Genomic DNA, 12,967 nt, shown 5'->3' on the forward strand with positions numbered 1-12,967 from the left:
TTGAAACTGTAACACCTCGCTCGCTGCTCTTTTTCATTTGCATATCTTCCAAAAAATTAGGGAACATCATGAAAATTTATATTATACTGAATATGACTCAAGTTTTGCCACGCTTAGGGATCTTATCTTCAAATCGCTCTTCACATCTATGTCTTCGTTTAAACTCTTCCACTGACTTGCTTTAGGGTTCAACTGCAGACAGTGAACGGAAGAGTACTGGGAAGGAGCACAGAAAAATACAAACTACATGTAGAACGCTTAATTTGCATTTCCCGCCCCCCAGGTGGTGACTGTCGGTTGTTTTGGAACTGCTGGTCGGCATTGCGTTTGACAGGTCGTATAGAGGCGGCATAGGTGTAAACTTGGAGTGGTTTCTCGTAGCTGCCAATTTATTCCTACAATGTAAAGGAGTGGACTTATCGTACAACTTTTAGACAGCTACTTGAAGCACTACGAGAAAAGTCAGGTATGAACCCTACCGTTTGAAGTAAATTAAACTGGCTGTTTTGTTTGGTTTTCCGGTGCGTGTATAAAGTGCAACGCTTCATTGTGTTTTAAGTGGAGGTCTACCCTTTGATTGACGTTTAATGTACGCTATATGTCTTTAAAACAGGTAGCGCCAGTATGATACACAGTTAACACTTTTTAGATGCGTGATATAAATATTACGTCTAACAAATCAACAGTCTTTTTTTGCTAACTAATTACCTGATGTGAATATTGTTTCGGTAGAGTACTGAGTTTAAAATCACCATCAAGGCTTCCCAATGAGTGTACTTAATTTTTTTGTTCTCCTTCAGCGTACTTCCAACTTTAGATTTTCTATCTGTCAGTCATTAAATGTCATAGGACAAGTGATAAAAAGACTGCACATTATTCATCCCATTCTGAACCAAGGTCTGTTTTAGTGTAGAGAAATGATCAGTTTTTGTTGAAGTAATGTAATTATGGATATATTCCTTCTATTGTGTATGATATTTACAACTAGTTTCACTAGAGAAATGTATGCATTGATGCAGTAGTTAAAATAACTGACCTGTTAAACGGTTATAGAAGAAAGATGCTCAGAAGTGACCATTAGTACATATTATTCTTAATGCTGTTGTGCAATGAAGACTCTTTCTTTATGGTGAATACAGTTACGTACAAAATTAGCTGCTCCTAAATTAAAATAAACCAAGTGTGTTAACTTACTGATTTGCCTCTCTCCCAGAATTGCAGTAACACTAATTGTGAAAGTTTGTGAACTGAGCTGTCTGAGAAGGTTAGTTTAAGTTCTCTTTAATATGTACATGCAGAAATGTTTCAGATTCTGCCTTGTGTACTTCTGCAATTCCTTACATGCTTAAATTTAATCATTGGTGTTGTACTTTTTGGTATGCAGGATTGAATATACCTCTTTTTCTGAAAAGTGGCTGAGAGACTATTAGGAGAAGACCATTCAATAATCCATCTAAACACATTACTTACAATTTCCTCTATTGTGGTGTATCAGTTGGGATTTGTTACAGTACTTGCCCACTGTAAAAAGAACTAATTTTGTGTTATTTGTATTAAATGGAATATCATTAACATATGATTGAGGATGTAGTATCAAACCTTGTGTAACTCCATTGTCACTGATTACTGATCTCTGCCACTCCCCCTCTTCCCTCACCCTAAAAGAAAATCCTCTATTTAAATTTGAAGAATTATGATATACAGTTTTCTGCATTCTTTTTGTAGTTTGTTATCTATTGGTAATGTTATAAAATCTTTGTTTTGTAACAAAATGTTGCGGTTTACACTATCAGATGCTTTGGATAGGTCACAGAAAAAACAGGTCTGGTTTGTATTATTTAATCCTTGTAGAATGTGGCAACTGATTGAATAGATGTTGATGTCACTCCCATAATCTTAAACAACTTCACATTTTGCTCTCTCTGGGGAAAAAAAGGCCAACTCAATGATGCTTTATCTACTTCAGAGAGAATGGTTCTGTTTATATGATTTTATTGGAAATACCATCAAGTTCATATGGGCTTCTTTTCTTAGATTAGGAAGTGGGTGTTAGTACCACATAAAATATTTGCATTCTCAAAATACTGCTTTGGTTTTTCTACTAAACTCTGTCACCTTACTGTCTTTACTACATTTAACAAACAATCATTACAAATACCTTCTATCTTTGACATATTATCAATAACCCTTTCATTAAAGTTAATAAGAAATGGTACATTATTTTGTGATTTCTTACACTGTCGGCCATTTTAAGACATTCATATGGATTTTGTCTATTATCCAGGTTTTTAATTTTGGACATAAAGTGCATACTTGTAGACTTTTTAATAACTTATCTTAATAACATAATAACTTCAAAAAAGCATACCACTTGATTGAGAGACAAACTTTATTTATGGTCACATCTCCAACCACCACCACTTTTCTGAACTATAGACAGGAGTTATCGTTACAATACATTCTCCACTCCAAAAATTGTCCCAGCTTCAAGCTACGGAAACCTATTGCCTCCACACCCTCCACCCAACAATTTCCAACCCCTGTCCTATCATCTCCTCCCAACTTGCATTCCCTCACCCTCATTGTGCACAGCTGTCTGTCAATTTACCTATTGATGTTTTCTCCTTATCTGCTCTTCTCCTTTCCTCGCCCATTTTCCCTTCGCTCCTTCACCCATAGCCTCCTGACATTGAACCAGGCAACCTCGTCTGACACTTACAGGCTTCTGTCAGGCATTACTGTTTCCTCTTCCCCCACCATACAGTGCTATTCCCCCCCCCCCCCCCCCCCACCTACCCCCCACCCAGTTGTTGCTACCATTCATTTCAGTTTGTCTGCCCTGCGCTGACAGAGATAGTGGTCATATGTGTATCAGATATGGTTGCTTGTTTGAATGCAAGTGATTTTTTTTTTTCTTTTCTAATGAAGGCTTTGGCCAAAAGCTTGATGTGTAGCAGTCTTTTCCTTGTGCCTGTCTGCCACTCAGTGTATCACCTTTATGGTGAGTAGCAGTCTATCCTTTCCATAATCTTCGATGTCTCAAATTGGATTTTCCATTATATTTTCAGTAAAATAAAGAAGCAGTAGTGTAATAACTCAGCCTGAGCTTGCAAGTTTCAGCACAGGACAGGACAGTGTAGAGGAACTAAGCCTTGATTTAAAGAACAGTTGGCCATGCACTTGATAGATATGTGTCCAGTAGGTGTAAAATAAAACATAAGCCTATAGATACAGAGATGTTTAATGAATGTGTCTGGCCGTCAAGAGACCAGTGTTTGAAGCTTGCAGTGATTACCATTGTAGCATAGTGTGAAATGATTTCTCACAGAACCCAAAGAAATTCTGTTGTATGTAAAGGCTGTTAGTGGCACCAAAGTTAGTGTCCAGTCACTCATGAATGAGACAGAAACTGATAGTGAGGGCATTAAAGCACAAGCTCCAGGAACCATACAATTTTTTATTTTTATTTATTTATTTATTTTTTACTAGTTTGATGCAGCCCGCAACAAATTTCTGCAGCCCGCAACATATTCATCTCCTGTGCCAACCTCTTCATTTCATAGTAGATTTGCTGCATGTATTCCAATCTCTGTCTTGCTCTGCAATGTTTACACTCTACAGCTCTCTCCAGTACCATGGAAGTTATTCCGTGATGTGTTAACAGAAGTCCTACCATCCTGTCCCTTCTTCTTGTCAGTGTTTTCCATAGATTTCTTTCAACACCGACTCTGTGGATAACCACCTCTTTCACCTAATTTTCTATATTCTTCTGTAGCACCACATCTTAGATGCTTCAGTCCTCTTCTGTTCCTGTTTTCCCACTGTCCATGTTTCACTACCATACAGTGCTGTGCTCCAAATGTCAAACTTACATTCTCAGAAATTATTTCCTCAACTTAAGGCCTGTGTTTGATACTAGCAAGACTTATCTTGGCCTGGAATTCCCCTTTTGCCAGTGTTAATCTACTTTTTATGTTGTTCTTGCTCCTTGTGTCATGGGTTATTTTGCTGCCTAGGTAGCAGAATTCCTTAACATCATCTACATCATGGTCACCAATCCTGATGGTAAATGTCTTGCTGTTCTCTTTTCTACCACTTCGCTTCACTATTGTCTGTCTTTGATACTGTTAATCCATATTCTGTACTCATTAGATTGTTCCTCAGATCCTGTGATCGTTCTTCACTTTTACTCAGGCTAACAATGCCATCAACAAATCTTATCACTGATATCCTTTCATCTTGAATATTAATTCCAATCTTGAACCTTTCTTTTATTCCCATCAGTGCAACTCCGATGTATAGATTGAACAGTAGGAACGAAAGACTATGTCCCTGTCTTACGCCCTATTTAATCCGACCACTTCATTCTTGGTCTTCCACTCTTATCATTCCTTCTAGGTTCTTGTACATATCATATATTATTCGTGTTTCTCTTTAGCTTACCCCTTTTTTTTCTCAGAATTTTGAACATCGTTGCACCATTTGACATTGTCGGACACTTTCTCCAGGTCAACAAATCTTATGCATGTGTCCTTATTTTTCTCTAGTCTGACTTGCATTATCAGCAACAACATCAATACTGCCCCTCTGGTGCCTTTACCTTTCCTAAAGCCAAACTGATCATCATGTAACAGATCTTCAGTTGCCTTTTCCATTCTTCAATATAATAGAGGGAAACATTCCACGCGGGAAAAATATATTTAAAAACAAAGATGATGTGACTTACCATACGAAAGTGCTGGCAGGTCGATAGAAACACAAACAGACACATACATACACACAAAATTCAAGCTTTCGCAACAAACTGCTGCCTCATCAGGAAAGAGGGAAGCAGAGGGAAAGACGAACCTAAGGTAAGTCTTTCCACTCCCGGGATTGGAATGACTCCTTACCCTCTCCCTTAAAACCCACTTCCTTTCGTCTTTCCCTCTCCTTCCCTCTTTCCTGATGAGGCAACAGTTTGTTGCGAAAGCTTGAATTTTGTGTGTATGTATGTGTTTGTTTGTGTTTCTATCGACCTGCCAGCGCTTTCGTATGGTAAGTCACATCATCTTTTCCATTCTTCCGCGTATTATTCTTCTCAGCGAGTTGGATGCGTGAACTGTTAAACTCATTGTTCAATAATTCTTGCACTTGTCAGTTCTTATGATCTTTGGAACCATGTGGATGATGTCTTTTGAAAAGTCTGATGGTATATTGTTAGTCTCATAGATTCTACACACCAATATGAATAGCTGTTTTGTGGCCACTTCCCCCCAATGATTTTAGAAATTCTGATGGAATATTATTAATCTCTCCTGCCTTATTTTGTCTTAAGTCCTCCAAAGTCTCTCTTCCCTGTCGACTCATGATTCTTCTTCTTTCACGCCATCAGACAAGTCCTCGCCCTCGTAGATGCCTCCAATTGTACTCTTTCCACCTGTACACATTTTCCTCTACATGTAACAGGGGAATTCCCATTGTGCTCTTAATGTTACCACCCTGGCTTTTAATTTCACTGAAGGTTGTTTTGAAATTTCTGTATGTTGTGAGTCATTTCATCTGACAATCATTTCTTTTTAGATTTCTTCACTTTTTTGCACAGCACATTGATACTGACACTTCCGTTCTGGCTTTTGAGGTTATTGTGTACCACTGCAACTTGAAGCCCTATATCCCACCTTGGTCACATGTTTCCACGATGTGTCACAAATCCTATTTGTGGTGACCCTCCTCTCCATGTGAGGAGTTCTTGCATCCCACCACTCAAGTGCATGAAGTGTTCTGGCTCACACTCTCCAAGTTCACTGGATTGCCCACCTACAAAAAGGAAGGGAAGGCTCAGGAATTCATCTGTCCTACACAGAGGCTCAACAGAAATTCAACTATCTCCACCCAGTATCTTTAATGTATACCTTTGCTCCTGTTGTGTCCTTTCCTTTCCCTTGTTCCTACAGAACTCCATCCTGTCCCCTGCACCTTTCCTTCTCTCGGACAGTTCCCATTCCCTCCCATCATGGAACTGCTCCTTTCTCTTGGTCAGAGAAGAAACCGTCTTCTCTGGCACCCTGTTGTGATGGGGCTCCCTCTAGTTATCCCCTCCCTGGTGTCTCCAGGACAAGAAGTCTCTACTTGGAGCTGGATGGGAGACCCACACTCTGTATACCTCAAGGCCATTCTTTCTCTCTCAGATTTGGATATTGCTGTGACTTTGCATCTTCGTGAACACAGCTCCTCTTGCATTCTAAAGGAGAAGAAGAAGGTGTGCAAGTTATGAGACGAGGTTCCTCCGACACACCAGGGGGTGTTGTCCCCTTCCTCTCAGTCAGGGTCCAATCTCGCATCCGTGTACTTCACTCCATCCTTACCAGTGACTGACACTGACTTGGCACAGTGATTGATTCTGGCCCATTCGACATCCAGGCAGGCTCTTATGCCACTTCCCTCCAGTGGAACTGTAATTGTTACTGTTGTTGCCTTCTGGAATTGCACCATCTTCTTTACTCTGTAGCTTGTTTTGTATTGCAGGTCTTATTTTGTGAGTACTCATCTGCTGACTCTTTGTGGTTCCTTCTGCCAGAATCGGGTCAGCCCTTTACAAGTCTTTGATAATGTCTGTACATTGGTCTGCACAGACATTGTTAGTTCCTGGGTTCCTCTTCAAACTGCACTGGAAGCAGTGGCCATTCGGATCCACTTAGACTCTGCAGTAACAATATATGATCTTTATCTCCCCCCTGACTGGCTTCCTATGCTCCCTGCTCTTCTTGCCCTCCTTCAACAGCTTCCTCCTCCCTTCCTTTTCTTTGGGGTGTTTTAAACCCATAAACCTCTGTGGGGTGGTACTGTGACCACTGAATGGAGCAGTATTGTTGAAGACCTGCTGGCGCAGCTTGATCTCTGCCCTAGAGCTCTGACACACTTTACTGTAGCATACGGCATTTTCTTGCCCTTTGAACTCTCCATTTGTTGCCCTGGATTTGTCACCTCTGTTCAGCGGGGAGCTCATGACAATGTGTGTGACAGTGATCATTTTCCAATTGTCTTATCTTTTATTCAGCATAACTCATCTGGACATCTTTGCAGGTAGGCTTTTACTAATGTGGATTGGAATGCCTTTTCCGTGGCTGTCAACCCATCCGTTCCACCACACAATGGCACTGATGACTCCGTTTGACTGACATCATCGTTTTGGCAGCTGCTTCAGTGATTCCCTCTTCCTCAGGGTCTTCCCGACCGAAGACTGTCCTTTGGTGAACCCCCGAAATTGCTGCAGCTTGGAAAGACCATCAACATGCCCTCCAATGCTACAAATGTCATCCATCTCTTGACCACCTACTGACCTTCAAACAGCTTCATGCCCATGCCCAGTATCTAATTAAACACCATAACTGGATTTGTTGGGTACAATATGTCACTGCCATAGGGCCACATACTCCCCCTTCATTTGTAGGGGCAAAGGTCAGGCACATCTTTAGCCACTGTCCTCCTGCAGGTGCTCCAGGAATTTCCCTGAATGGTGTTTTCTTCACTAGTTGGTTGGTTGTTTCGGGGAAGGAGACCAGACAGCGAGGTCATCGGTCTCATCGGATTTGGGAAGGACGGGAAGGAAGTCGGCCATGCCCTTTGAAAGGAACCATCCCGGCATTTGCCTGGACCGATTTAGGGAAATCACGGAAAACCTAAATCAGTATGGCCGGACGCGGGATTGAACCGTCGTCCTCCCGAATGCGAGTCCAGTGTCGAACCACTGCGCCACCTCGCTCGGTCTTCACTAGTCTGGACTTAATTGCTGAGCATTTTGCTCAGCATTTTGGCCAATCCTCAGCATTGGTTCACTATCTGCGTGCATTCCATCTTCTCAAACACCACCTGGAATGACTGCCTTTGTCGTTCATTCGCAGCATCTGGAGCCTTATAACACCCTATGTAGTGAGTGAGAATTCGCCAGTGCCCTTGCTTTCTGCCCTGACATGGCTTGTGGGCCGGACCAGGTGCACAACCAAATGATTAAACACTTATCACTGGCTAGCCAACGTCATATACTTGCCTTGTTTAACTGTCTCTGGGGTAAGGGGGAATCCCTTCCTACTGGCGAGAAAGTGTCGTTATTCCAGTTCTGAAATTGGTAAATGCTTCTTTAAATGAATAGCTATTGTCTGAGCATTTTAACGAATGCTGTCTGCAAGTTACTTGAACATTTGGTGAGTCAAAGGCTATTTTGGATCCTTGAATCCCAGAACCCTTTGGCTTCAATGCAGGATGGTTTTTCTGAAGCCGCTCTACTGCAGATTATTTAGTCCTCTTGGAGTCTGCAAGCTGAACGGCTTTTGCTCGGTGTCTTCACCTGGTTGCAGTCTTCTTTGATATGCGTAAAGCTTGTGGTACCACATGGCACCACCACATCCTTGCTGCCTTAGATTAAAGTGGCCTTCATGCCCTTCTCCTGATTTTTATCCAGAACTTTTCTTCACATTGCACTTTTCAGGTACAGTTGCCACTTCCCGTAGAATGTCCCATATGCAGGAGAATGAGATATTACAGGGCTCTGTTTTGAGTGTCCCTCTCTTCTTAGTGGCTATCAATGGTCTGGTGGCAGCTGTGGGACCTACGGTGTCCACCTCTTGGTAATGGTGATGGCTTTCACATTTATTTTTGTTTGTCCACCATGGTCATTGCTTGAACACAGACAGCAGGGAGTATTTCACAGTGCTTAATCGTGATCTCTCACTCACGGCTTCCAATGTTTGGCTGCCAAGACCTGTGTTATGTATTTTGTTAATGCTGTACAGTGCATCCTCATCTGGGTCTGTATCTTGATGGCCAACCTTTCATTGCAGTGGACTCTCATAGTTTTTTGGGACTTGTCTTTGATGCCCAGTTGACATGGCTTCCTGATCTTCATCAACTAAAGCAGGCATGTTAGTTGCTCCTCAGTGTTCATTGATGTGTTAGCAACACCAACTGATGCGAGGACCACTCTACTCTACCACATTTCTAAAAAGCATAGTTCCAGTCCCATGTAGATTACAGGAGTCTTGCATACAGCTCGGAGCTCAGTGACACCTTTTACATTACAGACGCTGGACCTGGACCTGATACACCATTGTGGGGTATCGCTGGCAACTGGCGCATTTTGGACTAGTCCCTTGATTACCCTCCTAGTGAAGGCAAGGATCCCACTGTCCCCCCCAGGGGGCTCACTGCTTTTTTGTGAGTATGTGTGTGGCGTGCACAGCTCCCATAGCTATTGCAGCCTTTATTCTTTTCCGGGCTGCTGTACCTTCCCCTTCTTTCTCCTTCCTTGTCCTTGTTCCTTTCCCTTTGCCCCTTCCTTTTCCTCTCATGGTGTTCTTATGTTGGCCTGGCTATCCTCATGACTTTTCTTCCTGTTGTGGTTTTATTTGGTTGCTTTCCCTCCTCCTTTTTGGCTTTTCTTCTTTGGTCCCTCTTAAGGGTTTGACCTCTATCAGTAAGTTTGTAATCTGTAGTGTGAGCCAGATGGGGAAGAACTCCCTCTCTAGCATCTTTGGTGTGGGTTCCTCTCTTCCTCTTCCTTGCCATTTTTCCCCATTCCCCTCCCTACCCACCATAGCTCTTTTGCATCCTTGCTAGATTACCAACTTGGTAGCCAGTCCATGTGTTATGTACTTATCTGGCTGAGCCCCGTGACTGGCCACTCTTCTGCGACTGCATCTCTTCCTCGGCATAGTTCTGTCTCCATTCCTGTTTCTTCACGCTGCTACCCTCTGTGACTACGTTCTGGGAGAAGGGCCAGGACTGCCGTCTTCAGCGAACCCTTTCCACAGTTCCAGGTCTATACCAGGACTGAAAGGGGAACTTTTGCCACCACCAAACCCCTTTTCCTTGTGGAACAGATTGAGGACCTATTGACCGTTTAGAAGACACTCCCATGGTTGTCGATCCTCACAGTCACTTATTATGACACAGGGTGTAATTTTCCATAGGGGCCTTCTCTTCCAGTGTGATGATGACCTTATGGCTAATCTGGAACAACATGGCATTCATTTCACCCAGAATGTGCAGAGGGGCCCTAAGGACCATCATTTAGACACTGGCACTTTCATACTGCCTGAGGTGGTCTTTCCTCCCGAAAAGAAGTCTCAGAATCATAGTAACAAGGCATTAGTGGGCCATAAAACTTTCATTGTTGTGTCCACCTGCTTCACTTAGTGGTGACGTGCTTGCCTTATGTGCAGCGGGCCCGGGTTAGATCCCGGTTGTAGGTTTTCTCCCCTTGTGGACTGGGTGTTGTGTTGTGTTGTCAATATCATCACCAGTGCTCAAGTCACCCAATGTGGCGTCGACTGACATAAGACTTGCACTTGGCGGCCGAACTTCCCCGAACAGGACCTCCTGTCCAACAATGCCATGCACTCATTTCCATTTTTTCATTGTCATCAAGCGATCAGGGAGAACCTTTGAGAAGATCTCCACTTTCTATATTCACAAGGCATTGGAAGGTATTGCTGGGTCTCTAAAAAGTTTCAAACGACTTTGTAATGGAAAACTTATAGTTGAAACTGCTAATTCAAACAAAATGTCTAAGCTTCTGGGATGTAAGGCCTTAGATGACTACCCAGTTGAGGCTGAGTTGCATAACATCCTTAACTTTAGTAAGGGCGTGTTTACCCGCTCCGATATAATGGAGGTGGACCCCGCAGAATTACGTGAAGAATGGAAAAACGGAAGTGCAGAACTATGTGAGGAGAGTCAATGGCAGATTGGAAAAATCGGCAACATTTATTCTAACATTTAGTATTCCAGAATTACCTGAATATTTCCTTACAGTCTATGTGTGTCTTAAGATTGGCCCATTTGTTCCTAACCCATTGCGGTGCTACAAATCTCAAAGATTTGCCCATAGTGCAGTGGGATGTAATGGGAAGGCTATGTGTGACAATTGTGGGCCTAGCTCATGAATCAGGCAATTCTTGTACACTTCCTCCGAAATGTGTAAACTGCTCTGGGGATCACCCAGTGTGGAGCCGAAAGGAACATTCAGGAGTTGAAAGTAGAGAGACACATACCCTATGGCAAAGATAAAAAAGCTTTCAAAGCTATGCAACCACTGGATTTTGCTGCTTTTTTTTTTTGCATCAGTCCTTAAGATGCCAATCGCTAAACTCGGACCACAGATTAAAGTATGAGCACATGCACTTGTCGATGTACCTGTGGGTAAAATGCTCCACTTGAAACTGAAGTCGTTTGGAAGCCGCCAGCAATAGGCTTACGACCTAAGCCACCAATTCATTACCCAACATCAGAACTCAACTAAGCTATCCCAGCAACCACCTCCTCCTGTCAGTAAAGAAAAAATCCTTCGAAAAATAGCTATAAGTCAAAGAAAGCAGTAGTTAAACCTTCGGATTTGGTGAGCTCTCTTCCTTTCTGATGGGGATTATACTCTTGAGGATATGGACGTCCAGTCACAGATACAAGATAGCAAGGAACCAGATAATGTTCCCCCTGACCCACTTGTTAAATCACTGCCTCCAAAGGAGAAAGTCAAGAGCAACCATCACTAACCAATGGCTTCCACAGGGACTTCTGTGTTGGAGAGGAATTAGAATGGATATTGCTCCCATTTGGAAGAACTGCAGTTACTAGTTCTGGAGAAACTATTGTGCATCTACTTACAAGAAATGCTTCTTAAAGTCACCGACACGCCTGCATTACGGGGCTACCATGCATACAGGAAAAACAATACTACTGGAGACAGGGCTAAAGGTGGAGTGGCTGTTTTCATTGATGACAGATGCCTCTCCTGTGAAAGTTCTTGCACCATTTAAAATCACACTGTGTTCGTTGTACCTTCCCCCTAATAATGCTTTGGATGCAGACGCATTGGCAGAACTCTTTTGGGCACTCCCATACCCATTCCTCGTTGTGTGGGACTTCAATGCTCACAATGTGCTGTGGGGCTTGGCTACCACTTACTCCAGTAGTCGGATGATCGAGCGACTCATCCATTCTGAGCATATCTGCCTTCTGAACGGGATCAGATGACACACTTTTCCACAACTTCAGGGTCTTTTTCAGCCATTGATCTTTGTTTTTGTTCCCCAGCTACTGCGGACTCAGTTCAGTGGGAAGTGACTCTAGATTTAAATTCTAGTGACCACTTCCCAGTATGGCTCTGTCTGCCAACTAGGACAGTGAGTGACAGGAGACCACACAGATGGATGACACAAAGGGCAAATTGGATACAGTTCAGTCAACAGGCTATTTTTGAACAAAAGGATTGTGCACAGGAGGCGGTGGCCTATATCACTTGTGAGATCCAACGGGCTGACACAGATCCCCAGGTTTAATAACCACCTCTGACGAAGGCCTGTACCTTGGTGGAATGACAACTGTCAATTGGCAATCAGGGCCAGACAAACAGTTCTGTGGAACTTCAAACGCTGTCCAACTACAGACAATCTTAATGCCTTCACATCTGCGAGAGCGCATGCTAGGCGAGTATTAAAAGAATGGGAGAGGGCTTCCTGGAGGGAATTCACTACTTTCATTAATCAGTCCACTTCCACTGCACAAGTTTGGGAAGCTGTAAGACGGGATTTCAGGTAAGGGTAGTACACGTCTGTTTATGGCCTTGTCAATTAATGGGGTCTTGGTGGACACCAGAAGATCATGCTGGAATCATGTAGTGTGTTCATACCAGAGCTGCTAGCTATTAACAGGGCCCTCCATTTTGTTACTCAGGCCTCCCTCCCCAGTGTTTTAATATGTACCAACTCAATGAGCAGCCTACAAGCAATCAACCAACGTTACTCTCATCATCCTTTTGTCTCTGCTATCCATGACCTTCTCTCTGCCCTCGGTTGTACCACTTGCTCAGTTGTTTTTCCCTGGGTCCCAAGTCAGGTGGGTATCCCAGGGAATGAACTGGCTGACTGTTTGGCTGGAGAAGTCGATACTTAACCCACATTATCTTTCATGATTCCAGCTGCAGATATGCAGA

General features: G+C 43.0%; 1 protein-coding gene across 1 annotated transcript in view; it reads left to right on the forward strand.

Moving 5' to 3' along the window:
* The first annotated feature begins 291 nt into the window (after positions 1 to 291).
* LOC126475094 (fatty acid hydroxylase domain-containing protein 2) overlaps positions 292 to 12,967 on the forward strand; it is a 183,623-nt gene continuing 170,947 nt past the window's right edge. Inside the window, exon 1 of the mRNA XM_050102670.1 lies at positions 292 to 466. The gene's annotated coding sequence lies outside the window, so the exon portion shown is untranslated. The remainder of the gene's footprint in view (positions 467 to 12,967) is intronic.

The sequence above is a fragment of the Schistocerca serialis genome, chromosome 4 (assembly GCF_023864345.2).
Source record: "Schistocerca serialis cubense isolate TAMUIC-IGC-003099 chromosome 4, iqSchSeri2.2, whole genome shotgun sequence".
In the NCBI taxonomy this organism is placed as follows: domain Eukaryota; kingdom Metazoa; phylum Arthropoda; class Insecta; order Orthoptera; family Acrididae; genus Schistocerca; species Schistocerca serialis.